The following is a 15,811-nucleotide window of genomic DNA, read 5'->3' on the forward strand; positions in this document are numbered from 1 at the left end:
TAATTATCACAGACTATTAATCAGTGTGAGATGTTTTCAGAGGGTAAGAAGCAGTGATTTTACAATACTTTTAAGCTTTCAGCTGTGGTTGTTTAATTTATATAAACAGCCAAAAACGTTATTAGTTTAATAATATTTACTGCAAAATTAAGCACACAAATCAGGGGCGGTTCTGGGGTGGGGAACACTCACTGGGAACAAGGTAGTCATTTAAGTGTAGTTATGGGTGTTCCATAAGCGAGGTCAGGGCAGGGGAAGTTGGAGTTGCAGGTGTTCTAAGTTCAGAAGTCTGAGGGCGAGGTTAGCCAGTTGTTGGACATGATCAGTCTAAAAGGACAGAGGGGGGGGGGTAGTATTTTCTTTCATGTAATTGGCAAGAGTCCATGAGCTAGTGATGTATAGTGTATACATTCCTACCAGGAGGGGCAAAGTTTCCCAAACCCATGTTACAGTTTGGGAAATTGCTTATGTTATAGTTCCATTTCTATGTATATATTGTTTGTATGTATGAGCATATTTATGTACTGGTATAATATTCTAGTCATATTAACTAGCCATGAAAAATACAGGAACCTTTGCTTTAATGCCCTGTTTCAGTTCCAAAAGCAATAAAGCCTTTTGTTTAGCATGCTCTGTTTACATGAACAAACACCTCAAAGAAAGTCAGGGATGGTAAACAAGGGGAGTTATTTCCCCAGGCTTCCTCCCATTCAATAGAGTCACCAAATGTCTACATGTAAATAGGAGTCTTTGGCTGTTGGGGTGTGGATGTGGTAGATAACAGGTTATCATGATTTATAGCTATCCACCCCCCCCCCCAATAACCCCTATTTACATACGTAAACAGCTAGGATGGTCTTCAGTTTTCTGAATATGCCAATGGTCTTCAGTTTTCCGAATATGGTTAGGGAGGGAAAAATTGAACCAATTGCATTAAAGTAATACTAACAGATGGAGCAAGGTTTTAATATATAGAACAAGATTTAGTCAGTAGAGTCAGAGTCAGAGAGAAGGAGAGGAGTGAGAGGGGAGGATGAGGACAGGAAGCTAGCAGAAACATCCAGACTGTCCCAGACAACCCTATTACAACATCTGAATAAGGTACCTGTATCATGTATGTTTGTATAAGTGTATATTTGTCTTGTAAGTAAATGTTAATTGTTATTGTCTTAAGGCCTACGAATTAAATTTTGTGTCATTTAATGTTTTTCAGCTGATCTAATAAATAATTGTGTATTTTGAAACCAACAGTAATTGTATGAGTCTTATTACATTGGGTTATTTATCATTTTCTCATCTATATGTGTATGTATGCAATATTTTAGGCTAGAACCTAGTCAATTCTGCCTATTAATATAATATAGAAATATCTAATCCCATAGCTACAAATTGTATATTGTAAACCCCTTTTTAGCTAAATAATAAGCCAGATTTCATATAGTTATGTCTTGCATGGTCAAGAAGAATAAAATATATATTTCTGGATTAGTTAGAATTGAATTGTTAATTCCTCAATGAGCCATAAAAAGCTGTGTAAATAAACAGATATATTTTATGGACGTAGCTACTTGTCACTCTGGGATGAAATCAGAAAATATTGCATAGATATACATATATATATTTGCACTTTACAAGTCAGATTAAGGAACTAAAATTCCTCATATTAAATAACCTTTAAGACTAAACATATAATATTTGTATTCTCATATCATTTTGTAGAGTTATCATTTTTACTCTTTATTATTTTTAAGACCCACAACTCAGTTTTACAAACTTTGCCTCCTATGGAGGTGATGAAGTAAGTTTGTGCTTGATTTTTCTTCTATGATAAGCGCATCTCAGCATATTGAAGCCCAATTCCTCTCAGAGTACAGTGTTTGTCAGAGGGATGTGAAGAGACTATCACCTATAGATTTTATGGTATATACTCATGGGAAATCTTTTCAAGGGTTCTCTGTTATTGGTCATAGGGATTCATCTCCTACCTCCCTTTTCAGATTGACGATATACTCTTATATACCATTACCTTTGCTGATCATGTTTTAGGATGTTTTAGGATGTCATTTCAGGATGTTTGTTGGCACCAAAAATGTTTCTACTTCATTTTGCGTCATGCGCCATACTTGGTGCCCAAAAATGTGGTTTTATTTTACCCCACGTCCTATATGCCTCTTGCCTTCTTTATGTTCAGAGGGCTATGCTGTTTGCATTTTTCCCCATTCCTAAAACTGCTATATGAGGAAATTGAATATTTTGTCTAAATGTTATTTTTTCTTTTACATTTTGCCCTGACCCTCATCCCAATGGGGGTTGCTCCTTCTTTATACCTATCACAAATGTACTTAAAAGGTGCAGATATAAATATAATAGTTTATATTTGTTTAATGAGTGATCTATTCTAAAGTCAGCATAATATCTATTTTACTCACCTAACACATATGAGTTCATGCTGATAACAGACTCCAATGTCTGTGCTCAGGAAGAAGGTTCTCTTATTCACTCCAGTTACATCAATACCTGATATCTCTCAGTGCTCTGGCCGTGTCTGTAAAACGTATATTAAATGGTTTAGACAGATAATAAAAAAATAATGGTTCTGATTAACTGTACGTATGGTATAATTAAAGGCACATGTAACAAGTCATGTGATACAGATCAGCTGATTAGGTTATTACATATGTGATGTTGATTCCCCACAAGCATTTAGTAGAGTTAACACTGTGTGTGTGTGTGTGTGTTATAATTGCCCCTTAAAGGGATATTAAAGTCCAAATTAATCTTTCATGATTCAGATAGGGCATGTAATTTTAAACAACTTTCTCATTTACTTTAATCATCAAATTTGCTTTGTTCTGTTGGTATTCTTAGTTGAAAGCTAATCCTAAAAGGCTGCCTCTTATCTAAATGCATTTAACATTTTTTCACAGTTAGAGGGTGTTAGTTCATGTGTTTCATATAAATAACATTGTACTCATGCACGTGGAGGTATTTAAGAGTCATCACAAATTGCCTGAAATGCAAGTCTGTCAAAAGATCTGAGATAAGGAGGCAGTCTGCAGAAGCTTAGATATAAGGTAATTACAGAGGTAAAAAGTATATCTCTAGAACAGTGTTGGTCATGCAAAACTAGGGAATAGTAAATAAAGGGATGATCTATTTTATCAAACAATAACATGTTGGGTGTTTACTATCACTTTAAATATGAATCTTCCCAGATCTATACAACAGAATGGTAGAAAATCTATTTATGAGTGAGGCCATATCACAACTTTACAAATATATTATAATCTTTATTTTCTGTCATTTATATGAAACAATATTTTCTCCTGAAATAAATGTTAAATATAATTTGTTTAAATATAAGTTAAATTGGATACTGCAGTATGGGTATTTTACTTCCTACTAATTCTCACTGTCAGACATTTTGTATTTGTCATGTGCTCCACCCCCCATCCTTTAACTTCTCTTGGTCAATACTTTGCTGTCTTAAATCACACTGCAATTGGGTATGAGAGAGGGGCACTAAAATGTTCATTTCAATTGCTATCTTAGATATAGAAAAGAAAAGGAAGTGTTTGTGTTTACATAGAGTGATAATATGATGAGATGTTTTTTCAACAAGTTCAGTCCATTTAAAAGGACCATAACATATAGAATTACAAAACAACAGATGCATAATAAAAACACAATGCAATAACATTTACTATTAATTTAAAAAGAGCAATAGATTGTTTTCTGATAAATGCAGTTCTGCACCTGTACCATGTGACAGCTATCAGCCAATAACAGACTCATATTTTTATATAATGTGAACTCCTGCATATGCTAAGTAGGAGCCGCTGCCTCAGGTCATTTAAAGGCTGTGTACAATTTAATAATGAAAATAAATTACAAACAGCAAACAGTTATTTTACATAAAAACTAAACCTAAAGGTGAAATTTCCCTCACACTTTATACTATTTTATACACCGGTAAAACAAGTCATTAGAAACACATTAAAGGGACAGCAAAGTCACAATTAAACTTTTATGATTCAAATGAAATCAACTTCCCAATTTTCATCTATTATCAAATCTGCTTTATTAACTTGAAGACCTTTGTGACAAAGCATATAATGCACTATGGTGCGCTAGCTGCTGATTAGTGGTACATACAAGCCTCTTGTCATTGGCTCACCTTATGTACTCAGCTAGCTCCCAGTAGTGCATTGCTGCTGCTTCAATAAAAATATATCTAGAGAATTAAGCAAATATCATAATAGAAGTAAATTGGAAAGTTGTTTAAAATTATATGTTCTATTTAAATAATGAAAAACATTTGGGGTTTCTTGTTATTTTAAGCAAAAACCAAATATACAGGACACTGTCCCTTTAAGTCTGATCATGTGACACAAACAGCAGCTGAAGGTGCAGAATACACTTACTAAGGTCTTTACTAACAACAAGAATCAGTCACAGATCAGTGGGATAAACGTTCTGATGATAAACAGGTGCAGCTAATAGAAATAAGAAATGTATTATAAAATAACCTCATTAGAAATAAAATAATATGCAGATCACAAGATATTTATGATTAGATCAGTAAATGTGATGAGACTAATACAACAGGGCCATAAGCTGAGTGATATTTATTACTGGAGCAAATAGCAGCTTCACACTAATATTAAATGAAAATGGTTTATCTGGGCTCTACAGTTAACTATAAAGCTATAGGGAAATACAGGTTTCTAATTGGCTGGTACTTAAAAATCTATTACTCATTGGATAACAGGAACAACCCCCACAAATGTAGTATTGGGCAGACCTCCTCAAGCTTGAAAACTGCTATAAATCATTAAGTATTAAATTAGCTTTTTTAATCAAAGAGCTAAAAATAAATTCATCAGCACAGCATGAAACATATAGAAAACAAATTAAATAAGTACAGTTGAGTTTTTTTTATATGAACTCAGTTTCTTATGAAGTGAAATATTTATCATAACAAAAACAGAATTTATGTTTACCTGATAAATTACTTTCTCCAACGGTGTGTCCGGTCCACGGCGTCATCCTTACTTGTGGGATATTCTCTTCCCCAACAGGAAATGGCAAAGAGCCCAGCAAAGCTGGTCACATGATCCCTCCTAGGCTCCGCCTACCCCAGTCATTCGACCGACGTTAAGGAGGAATATTTGCATAGGAGAAACCATATGGTACCGTGGTGACTGTAGTTAAAGAAAATAAATTATCAGACCTGATTAAAAAAACCAGGGCGGGCCGTGGACCGGACACACCGTTGGAGAAAGTAATTTATCAGGTAAACATAAATTCTGTTTTCTCCAACATAGGTGTGTCCGGTCCACGGCGTCATCCTTACTTGTGGGAACCAATACCAAAGCTTTAGGACACGGATGAAGGGAGGGAGCAAATCAGGTCACCTAAATGGAAGGCACCACGGCTTGCAAAACCTTTCTCCCAAAAATAGCCTCAGAAGAAGCAAAAGTATCAAACTTGTAAAATTTGGTAAAAGTGTGCAGTGAAGACCAAGTCGCTGCCCTACATATCTGATCAACAGAAGCCTCGTTCTTGAAGGCCCATGTGGAAGCCACAGCCCTAGTGGAATGAGCTGTGATTCTTTCGGGAGGCTGCCGTCCGGCAGTCTCGTAAGCCAATCTGATGATGCTTTTAATCCAAAAAGAGAGAGAGGTAGAAGTTGCTTTTTGACCTCTCCTTTTACCGGAATAAACAACAAACAAGGAAGATGTTTGTCTAAAATCCTTTGTAGCATCTAAATAGAATTTTAGAGCGCGAACAACATCCAAATTGTGCAACAAACGTTCCTTCTTTGAAACTGGCTTCGGACACAGAGAAGGTACGATAATCTCCTGGTTAATGTTTTTGTTAGAAACAACTTTTGGAAGAAAACCAGGTTTAGTACGTAAAACCACCTTATCTGCATGGAACACCAGATAAGGAGGAGAACACTGCAGAGCAGATAATTCTGAAACTCTTCTGGCAGAAGAAATTGCAACTAAAAACAAAACTTTCCAAGATAATAATTTAATATCAACGGAATGCAAGAGTTCAAACGGAACCCCCTGAAGAACTGAAAGAACTAAATTGAGACTCCAAGGAGGAGTCAAAGGTTTGTAAACAGGCTTAATTCTAACCAGAGCCTGAACAAAGGCTTGAACATCTGGCACAGCAGCCAGTTTTTTGTGAAGTAACACTGACAAGGCAGAAATCTGTCCCTTCAGGGAACTTGCAGATAATCCTTTTTTCCAATCCTTCTTGAAGGAAGGATAGAATCCTAGGAATCTTAACCTTGTCCCAAGGGAATCCTTTAGATTCACACCAACAGATATATTTTTTCCAAATTTTGTGGTAAATCTTTCTAGTTACAGGCTTTCTGGCCTGAACAAGAGTATCGATAACAGAATCTGAGAACCCTCGCTTCGATAAAATCAAGCGTTCAATCTCCAAGCAGTCAGCTGGAGTGAAACCAGATTCGGATGTTCGAACGGACCCTGAACAAGAAGGTCTCGTCTCAAAGGTAGCTTCCAAGGTGGAGCCGATGACATATTCACCAGATCTGCATACCAAGTCCTGCGTGGCCACGCAGGAGCTATCAAGATCACCGACGCCCTCTCCTGATTGATCCTGGCTACCAGCCTGGGGATGAGAGGAAACGGCGGGAACACATAGGCTAGTTTGAAGGTCCAAGGTGCTACTAGTGCATCCACTAGAGCCGCCTTGGGATCCCTGGATCTGGACCCGTAGCAAGGAACTTTGAAGTTCTGACGAGAGGCCATCAGATCCATGTCTGGAATGCCCCACAGCTGAGTGATTTGGGCAAAGATTTCCGGATGGAGTTCCCACTCCCCCGGATGCAATGTCTGACGACTCAGAAAATCCGCTTCCCAATTTTCCACTCCTGGGATGTGGATAGCAGACAGGTGGCAGGAGTGAGACTCCGCCCATAGAATGATTTTGGTCACTTCTTCCATCGCTAGGGAACTCCTTGTTCCCCCCTGATGGTTGATGTACGCAACAGTTGTCATGTTGTCTGATTGAAACCGTATGAACTTGGCCCTCGCTAGCTGAGGCCAAGCCTGGAGAGCATTGAATATCGCTCTCAGTTCCAGAATATTTATCGGTAGAAGAGATTCTTCCCGAGACCAAAGACCCTGAGCTTTCAGGGATCCCCAGACCGCGCCCCAGCCCATCAGACTGGCGTCGGCCGTGACAATGACCCACTCTGGTCTGCGGAATGTCATCCCTTGTGACAGGTTGTCCAGGGACAGCCACCAACGGAGTGAGTCTCTGGTCCTCTGATTTACTTGTATCTTCGGGGACAAGTCCACTGACTGAGCATGCACAGTTGTAATGGTCTTAGATGAATGCGCGCAAAAGGAACTATGTCCATTGCCGCTACCATCAACCCGATCACTTCCATGCACTGAGCTATGGAAGGAAGAGGAACGGAATGAAGTATCCGACAAGAGTCTAGAAGTTTTGTTTTTCTGGCCTCTGTTAGAAAAATTCTCATTTCCAAGGAGTCTATAATTGTTCCCAAGAAGGGAACCCTTGTTGACGGGGATAGAGAACTCTTTTCCACGTTCACTTTCCACCCGTGAGATCTGAGAAAGGCCAGGACGATGTCCGTGTGAGCCTTTGCTTGAGGAAGGGACGAAGCTTGAATCAGAATGTCGTCCAAGTAAGGTACTACAGCAATGCCCCTTGGTCTTAGCACAGCTAGAAGGGACCCTAGTACCTTTGTGAAAATCCTTGGAGCAGTGGCTAATCCGAAAGGAAGAGCCACGAACTGGTAATGTTTGTCCAGGAATGCGAACCTTAGGAACCGATGATGTTCCTTGTGGATAGGAATATGTAGATACGCATCCTTTAAATCCACCGTGGTCATGAATTGACCTTCCTGGATGGAAGGAAGAATAGTTCGAATGGTTTCCATCTTGAACGATGGAACCTTGAGAAACTTGTTTAAGATCTTGAGATCTAAGATTGGTCTGAACGTTCCCTCTTTTTTGGGAACTATGAACAGATTGGAGTAGAACCCCATCCCTTGTTCTCTTAATGGAACAGGATGAATCACTCCCATTTTTAACAGGTCTTCTACACAATGTAAGAATGCCTGTCCTTTTATGTGGTCTGAAGACAACTGAGACCTGTGGAACCTCCCCCTTGGGGGAAGCCCCTTGAATTCCAGAAGATAACCTTGGGAGACTATTTCTAGCGCCCAAGGATCCAGAACATCTCTTGCCCAAGCCTGAGCGAAGAGAGAGAGTCTGCCCCCCACCAGATCCGGTCCCGGATCGGGGGCCAACATTTCATGCAGTCTTGGTAGCAGTGGCAGGTTTCTTGGCCTGCTTTCCCTTGTTCCAGCCTCGCATTGGTCTCCAAGCTGGCTTGGCTTGAGAAGTATTACCCTCTTGCTTAGAGGACGTAGCACCTTGGGCTGGTCCGTTTCTACGAAAGGGACGAAAATAAGGTTTATTTTTTGCCTTGAAAGGCCGATCCTGAGGAAGGGCGTGGCCCTTACCCCCAGTGATATCAGAGATAATCTCTTTCAAGTCAGGGCCAAACAGCGTTTTCCCCTTGAAAGGAATGTTAAGTAGCCTGTTCTTGGAAGACGCATCAGCCGACCAAGATTTCAACCAAAGCGCTCTGCGCGCCACAATAGCAAACCCAGAATTCTTAGCCGCTAACCTAGCCAATTGCAAAGTGGCGTCTAGGGTGAAAGAATTAGCCAATTTGAGAGCATTGATTCTGTCCATAATCTCCTCATAAGGAGGAGAATCGCTATCTACCGCCCTTATCAGCTCATCGAACCAGAAACATGCGGCAGTAGCGACCGGGACAATGCATGAAATTGGTTGTAGAAGGTAACCCTGCTGAACAAACATCTTTTTAAGCAAACCTTCTAATTTTTTATCCATAGGATCTTTGAAAGCACAACTATCCTCTATGGGTATAGTGGTGCGTTTATTTAAAGTGGAAACCGCTCCCTCGACCTTGGGGACTGTCTGCCATAAGTCCTTTCTGGGGTCGACCATAGGAAACAATTTTTTAAATATGGGGGGAGGGACGAAAGGAATACCGGGCCTTTCCCATTCTTTATTAACAATGTCCGCCACCCGCTTGGGTATAGGAAAAGCTTCTGGGAGCCCCGGCACCTCTAGGAACTTGTCCATTTTACATAGTTTCTCTGGGATGACCAACTTGTCACAATCATCCAGAGTGGATAATACCTCCTTAAGCAAAATGCGGAGATGTTCCAACTTAAATTTAAATGCAATCACATCAGGTTCAGCCTGTTGAGAAATGTTCCCTGAATCAGTAATTTCTCCCTCAGACAAAACCTCCCTGGCCCCATCAGACTGGGTTAGGGGCCCTTCAGAGATATTAGTATCAGCGTTGCCATGCTCTTCAGTATCTAAAACAGAGCAGCCGCGCTTACGCTGACAAGTGTTCATTCTGGCTAAAATGTTTTTGACAGAATTATCCATTACAGCCGTTAATTGTTGCATAGTAAGGAGTATTGGCGCGCTAGATGTACTAGGGGCCTCCTGAGTGGGCAAGACTAGTGTAGACGAAGGAGGGAATGATGCAGTACCATGCTTACTCCCCTCACTTGAGGAATCATCTTGGGCATCATTGTCATTATCACATAAATCACATTTATTTAAATGAATAGGAATTCTGGCTTCCCCACATTCAGAACACAGTCTATCTGGTAGTTCAGACATGTTAAACAGGCATAAACTTGATAACAAAGTACAAAAAACGTTTTAAAATAAAACCGTTACTGTCACTTTAAATTTTAAACTGAACACACTTTATTACTGCAATTGCGAAAAAACATGAAGGAATTGTTCAAAATTCACCAAATTTTCACCACAGTGTCTTAAAGCCTTAAAAGTATTGCACACCAAATTTGGAAGCTTTAACCCTTAAAATAACGGAACCGGAGCCGTTTTAACTTTAACCCCTTTACAGTCCCTGGTATCTGCTTTGCTGAGACCCAACCAAGCCCAAAGGGGAATACGATACCAAATGACGCCTTCAGAAAGTCTTTTCTAAGTATCAGAGCTCCTCTCACATGCGACTGCATGCTATGCCTCTCAAAAACAAGTGCGCCACACCGGCGCGAAAATGAGGCTCTGCTTATGCTTTGGGAAAGCCCCTAAGAATAAGGTGTCTAATACAGTGCCTGCCGATATTATTATATCAAAATACCCAGATAAAATGATTCCTCAAGGCTAAATATGTGTTAATAATGAATCGATTTAGCCCAGAAAAAGTCTACAGTCTTAATAAGCCCTTGTGAAGCCCTTATTTACGATCGTAATAAACATGGCTTACCGGATCCCATAGGGAAAATGACAGCTTCCAGCATTACATCGTCTTGTTAGAATGTGTCATACCTCAAGCAGCAAGAGACTGCATACTGTTCCCCCAACTGAAGTTAATTGCTCTCAACAGTCCTGTGTGGAACAGCCATGGATTTTAGTTACGGTTGCTAAAATCATTTTCCTCATACAAACAGAAATCTTCATCTCTTTTCTGTTTCTGAGTAAATAGTACATACCAGCACTATTTCAAAATAACAAACTCTTGATTGAATAATAAAAACTACAGTTAAACACTAAAAAACTCTAAGCCATCTCCGTGGAGATGTTGCCTGTACAACGGCAAAGAGAATGACTGGGGTAGGCGGAGCCTAGGAGGGATCATGTGACCAGCTTTGCTGGGCTCTTTGCCATTTCCTGTTGGGGAAGAGAATATCCCACAAGTAAGGATGACGCTGTGGACCGGACACACCTATGTTGGAGAAATACAGAACACTATTTTCTCATCATTATATAAAACACAACAGTGTGAGGCTGTTAATAAAGATTTATGTCAGGTTTAGCAGAAGCTCTGTAAGTATGAAGTCTCTCTGGTTCCTCCTGTGATATCACTGAGTGTTACACAGATATTTATACTAATGTGGGAGTGTCACCTTTCTCTGTGTGACTCACATGAGTACAACTTGTCAGTTGGGAGACAATGAGAGGGTCACACCTGGACTTTTGTTCTCATATAGATGTCTATTGTCCCCTCTGGTGTCACATGAGTCCCTGCCTCCCCCCCAGGGTGTGATTATCATATGGATAAGGAAGGAGGAAACAAACTATTTAAATGTGAGAGATTTTCTGTTGTGTCCTAAAATATCTCAGGATACAGCATTATATTATGTTTTTATTGATGGGAATTGTTATTTTAACAGAACTTAGTTGCAAACAGATGTATAATATTAACCTGTTATTAGATACATATGAGATACAGATATAGGAGCAGCAATACACTACTGGGAGCTAGCTGAACACATCTAGTTAGCCAATCACAAGAGATAAATGTGTGCAGGCACCAATCAGCAGCGAGCGAGCTCCCACTTGTGTAGGATATGTGCATATTCCTTTTAAACAAGGGATACAAAGAAAACAAAGCACATCCAAAAGAAGTTAATTTAAAGTGTCTTAAAAAGAAATGCTCTATCTGCATCATGCATGTTTAAAGGGACACTCAAGTCAAAATAAACTTTTATGATTCAGAAAGAACCTGCAGTTTATAGACACTTTACTTCCATTATAAAATTTTGCACAATATTTTTATATACACCTTCTGGGGGGAAAAATGCTACCGAGCATGTGCACAAGCTCACAGGCTATACATATACTAGTCTGGGATTGGTTGATGTCTGTCACATGATAGGGGGCCCGGAAAATGGGAGAAAAAATAAATTTGTCTGAAAAAATCTCTACTGCTTATTTGAAATTCAGAGTAGGTGTAATTGTCTTTTTATTGTGCACTTGTTAATTATTATGCAGTTCCACTGCATTGAGTGGTCCTTTCATTTTGACTTTGTGTATATATATATATATATATATATATATATATATATATATATATATATACAGTGAGGCCCCGGTTTACGCACGACTCGGTATACGAAATTTCGGTTTACGAAATCGAAATTTGAAGAAAATTTGACTCGGTTTACGAATTTTTTTCACAATACGAAACAAAATGCCGGTTTGCCCCCCTCGGTTTACGAATTTTTTTCGCAATACGAAACAAAATGCCGGTTTGCCCCCCTCGGTTTACGAATATTTTTCGCAATACGAAACCAGTGGCCCCTGTGCCCCCTGCATACTCAAGTATGATTGAATTAATGAAGTTTGGGTACCAGTGTAGAGGTGTTGGAGAGGTTTTGGAGCCATTTTGCAGCAAGTTGTTGAGCCTTTTGGAGCCATTTGCAGCAAGTTGTTAAGCCTTTTGGAGCCATTTGCAGCAAGTTGTGGAGCCTTTTGGAGACATTGGAGCCATTTGCAGCAAGTTGTTAAGCCTTTTGGAGCCTTTTTTGGACACTTTACTTGAATTTTTTCGGACCTCCGGAACGCATTAATTGATTTTCAATGCATTCCTATGGGAAACCGTGTTTCGGTTTACAAATTTTTCGCAATACGAAACGACCCGGAGAACGAATTAAATTCGTAAACCGAGGCCTCACTGTATATAAATATATATATACACACCCACACACATAATATATACACACACACATAATATACACACACATGCACATATACAAAGATACACATATGTACAAAAACACATGCACATTTACACACATGCTTACACACATACACATATAAACACACATACACAGTCACACACACAAATATAAACACACGCACACAGTCACACACACAAATATAAACACACATACAAAGTCACATACACGTAACATTACAATGCTCCCTTTACAATGACAACTCAACCCTCCTCAGCAGAGTCATCCCAATTCCACTAATCTAATGAAGTAGAATCCCAGGCATCCAACTTTGGCTTAGATAATGAGTGAAGCGCAAATTTGCGCTTTTGTGACTAATACCAGCATTCGCAAATTACAAATTAGGTGCAATGTGAACGCAACCTCCCATTCACATTGCCTGGAAGCCTTGTGCTCACGAGAGTGAGCTTCCATAGGCTCCAATGGGAGCCTTGTTCTGATGCCATGAAAAACAGCAAAGAACCTAGCACAGTGTAGGGGGTAATTCCCACAGTGTTGGGCAGCACATTAAAAATATTCCTATTACCAACGGTACTCGGCAGGGCTGTCCCTTGTCTCCCTTGCTATTTGCTTTAGCGATAGAGCCCTTAGCAGCACAAATCAGGAGTGACAGCAAGGTTGAGGGAATCACATTGTGTGGCACGGTACATAAGATTGCACTGTTTGCCGATGACACTACGATCTTCTCCACCAAGCCACTACAGACTATACCTAGATTGCTAGAGATCCTTGAGACATTTAGCAACCTCTCTTATTACAAATTGAATCATAACAAAGCTGAAATCTTTACTAGAGGGTAGACCTACCTAAATACTTACACTATAAATACAATTTTATAGAAAAATAAAACCATATAACACATTTAGGAATTAAATTATCAAGTGATATTCCCCAAATAAAAAACGCAAATTACCACCCCTTGCTAACTGAGCTGAGAACACTTAAGCAAATATGGCACTCAAACTCCATTTCCTGGCTGGGATGCATTGCAGCCCTTAAAATGAGCTATCTTCCTAAACTGACCTATTTATTCCAGCACCTCCCAATTCGAGTACCCAAACAAATGTTGTTACAGTTCCAAAGTGAATATACAAAGTACATATGGCAGGGGAAACCTCCACATATAGCCCACAAAATTTTGCAGTACCCTACCTAGACTACATGGAGGGGTTGACTCTCCATCTATATCTAGATATTTTGAGGCGGCGATGCTCACTCATATTTCTCAATGGGTAGTCAAAGACTTTCATAGTAAATGGAAGGGAATTGAGCAGGCCCCACTACCATTTACTTACGTGATCTCATTTGGACCCCGCCACATTGCCATAGAAATTTTTCTATCAAAAACCTAATAATTAAAGAATGCCTCTCATCATGGGATCAGATTAGGCATTATAAACTGATAGCTCCTCATCCCTCTCCCATCACTACTTAATCAGGCCTTCTCACAGGCCTTCCTGACTCTCACGCTGCCACATGGGCCCGTTTGGGCTTTGAAAGGGTATCAGACCTATGGTCCACCTCTTCACAGGGGCATTTTGTTAAGCTAGACCAAATTAGGGAATCCACACAGGTGCCACCGTATTTGGTTTTTGAATATTCTCGAGTAATTAGCCTATTAACTAGTTGGGGATTTAAGCCCATACCTCCCATTCAGTTAACATTGTGGGAATCTAGATGGTAGCAGGGGTTTAGTCTAGGCAAACCTATGTCAATTCACTATAGTTTAATGGAAGGGGCGTCGCCTATTGATAAAGCTCCACACATATTGAAATGGGAACAAAAATTGAATATATCTGTTCCCACTCAGGTCTGGCAACATACACTCCTATTAACTAAAAAAGCTATCCACTGTATTACCATATATGAGACAAATTTTAAGTTACTCACACACTGGTATAATGTTGCAGCCAGATTAGCTAAAATGTTCCCTACTGCTTCTCCTCAATGTTGGAGAAACTGAGACCACATAGGTGATATGATACATATTTGGTGGGGTTGCCCGAAACTCAAACCACTTCGGGACACTTGTTTCATTACAATATCCAGACTAGGGATCCCCCTTCCTAAGTCTCCGGAAGTGGCCCTCTTTCATTTAGGTTCCTGCAAACTACCTAAGCACCATGGATACTTATGCATATACCTCTTTTCAGCTATAAAACTTCCATTTCCAGATCATGGAAAAAACTAAACCCCCCCCCCTCCTGGCCAGATATAATTAAAGTTATGGCGTATATTTACTCCATGGAAAAAAAATGTGTTCTACTCAGACCTGTTTGAAATTATATGAGCCGACTGGCAAACCATGTTTAACACTCATTGGCTACCTATCTTAGGCACCTAAGGAGGCGTTCCCCAACCCCCCTGGTCCTTCCTTTCCTCATCAAACTCCTCTTTTGATAATACCACCCTCCCAGAACCCACACCTACCTTATGCAGCAGATTTTTCCATCACCCTGTCTGTCCCAGCTTCCCACCCACTTTCTCCCCTTTTTTGTTTTTTTGGTACAGAATACTTAACCTACTGTGTTAATATATAACTCCTTTATGGAGTTGATATATGCAAGATCTAAATGTTATCTACTTATTTTTTGTATGTTGCGTGTTGTCTGTGATGTTGTGTACTTAAAGGATACAGTTGTATCCCTAATTTGAAAATCAATAAAATATAAAGGGAAAAAAAAAAATGGTTTGAATAGTTACAACCAAAAATAAATAAAAATAAATAATAATAATAAATTATACATATATATATTGAATATTTACGTGTTTGTTTATATACACATACTAACAGACACATATACATATATTATTATTATTATTATTATTAAGGAATGTACTTTTTTTTTTAGAGAAAATACAGATGAGAATGTATAGACAAACAACCATTTTTATTCATCAGGCAGGGTATTTCTATTTCTAACACTGTCCAATTTTTAATTAGCATGTGTATGGAAACTTCGTTATGTATGATAAGTAAACTTGTGATACTACTCAAATAAGAGTCCCACTGTTGCGGTTATCACAGTAAACAGTATAAAACAATCAAACTTCAAGTTAATAGGTAAACGGAACGGGCTTACCAATCATACAACAGTGTGATCTGTAGACTTAGTGTAGTTCGCGTGACCTCCAGGGGTATGAGCTGCACACTTGCCAAACATTCACTCGCAGCGTGTAACGCGGAAATCCTCA

At 39.4% G+C, this 15,811-nt stretch overlaps 1 protein-coding gene across 4 annotated transcripts in view; it reads right to left on the reverse strand.

Annotated features, from left to right (window-relative positions):
* Positions 1 to 15,811, reverse strand: part of LOC128660048 (oocyte zinc finger protein XlCOF6-like) — a 324,095-nt gene that overhangs the window by 106,941 nt on the left and 201,343 nt on the right. For 2 of the 4 annotated variants that reach the window (XM_053713644.1, XM_053713645.1), the window contains exon 2: positions 2,430 to 2,545. The gene's annotated coding sequence lies outside the window, so the exon portion shown is untranslated. Of the gene's footprint in view, positions 1 to 2,429; positions 3,829 to 4,424; positions 4,478 to 15,811 lie in introns of those variants that run through there. The other 2 variants (XM_053713646.1, XM_053713647.1) reach the window with 2 other exon arrangements.

This window comes from Bombina bombina, chromosome 5 (assembly GCF_027579735.1).
Source record: "Bombina bombina isolate aBomBom1 chromosome 5, aBomBom1.pri, whole genome shotgun sequence".
Taxonomy (NCBI): domain Eukaryota; kingdom Metazoa; phylum Chordata; class Amphibia; order Anura; family Bombinatoridae; genus Bombina; species Bombina bombina.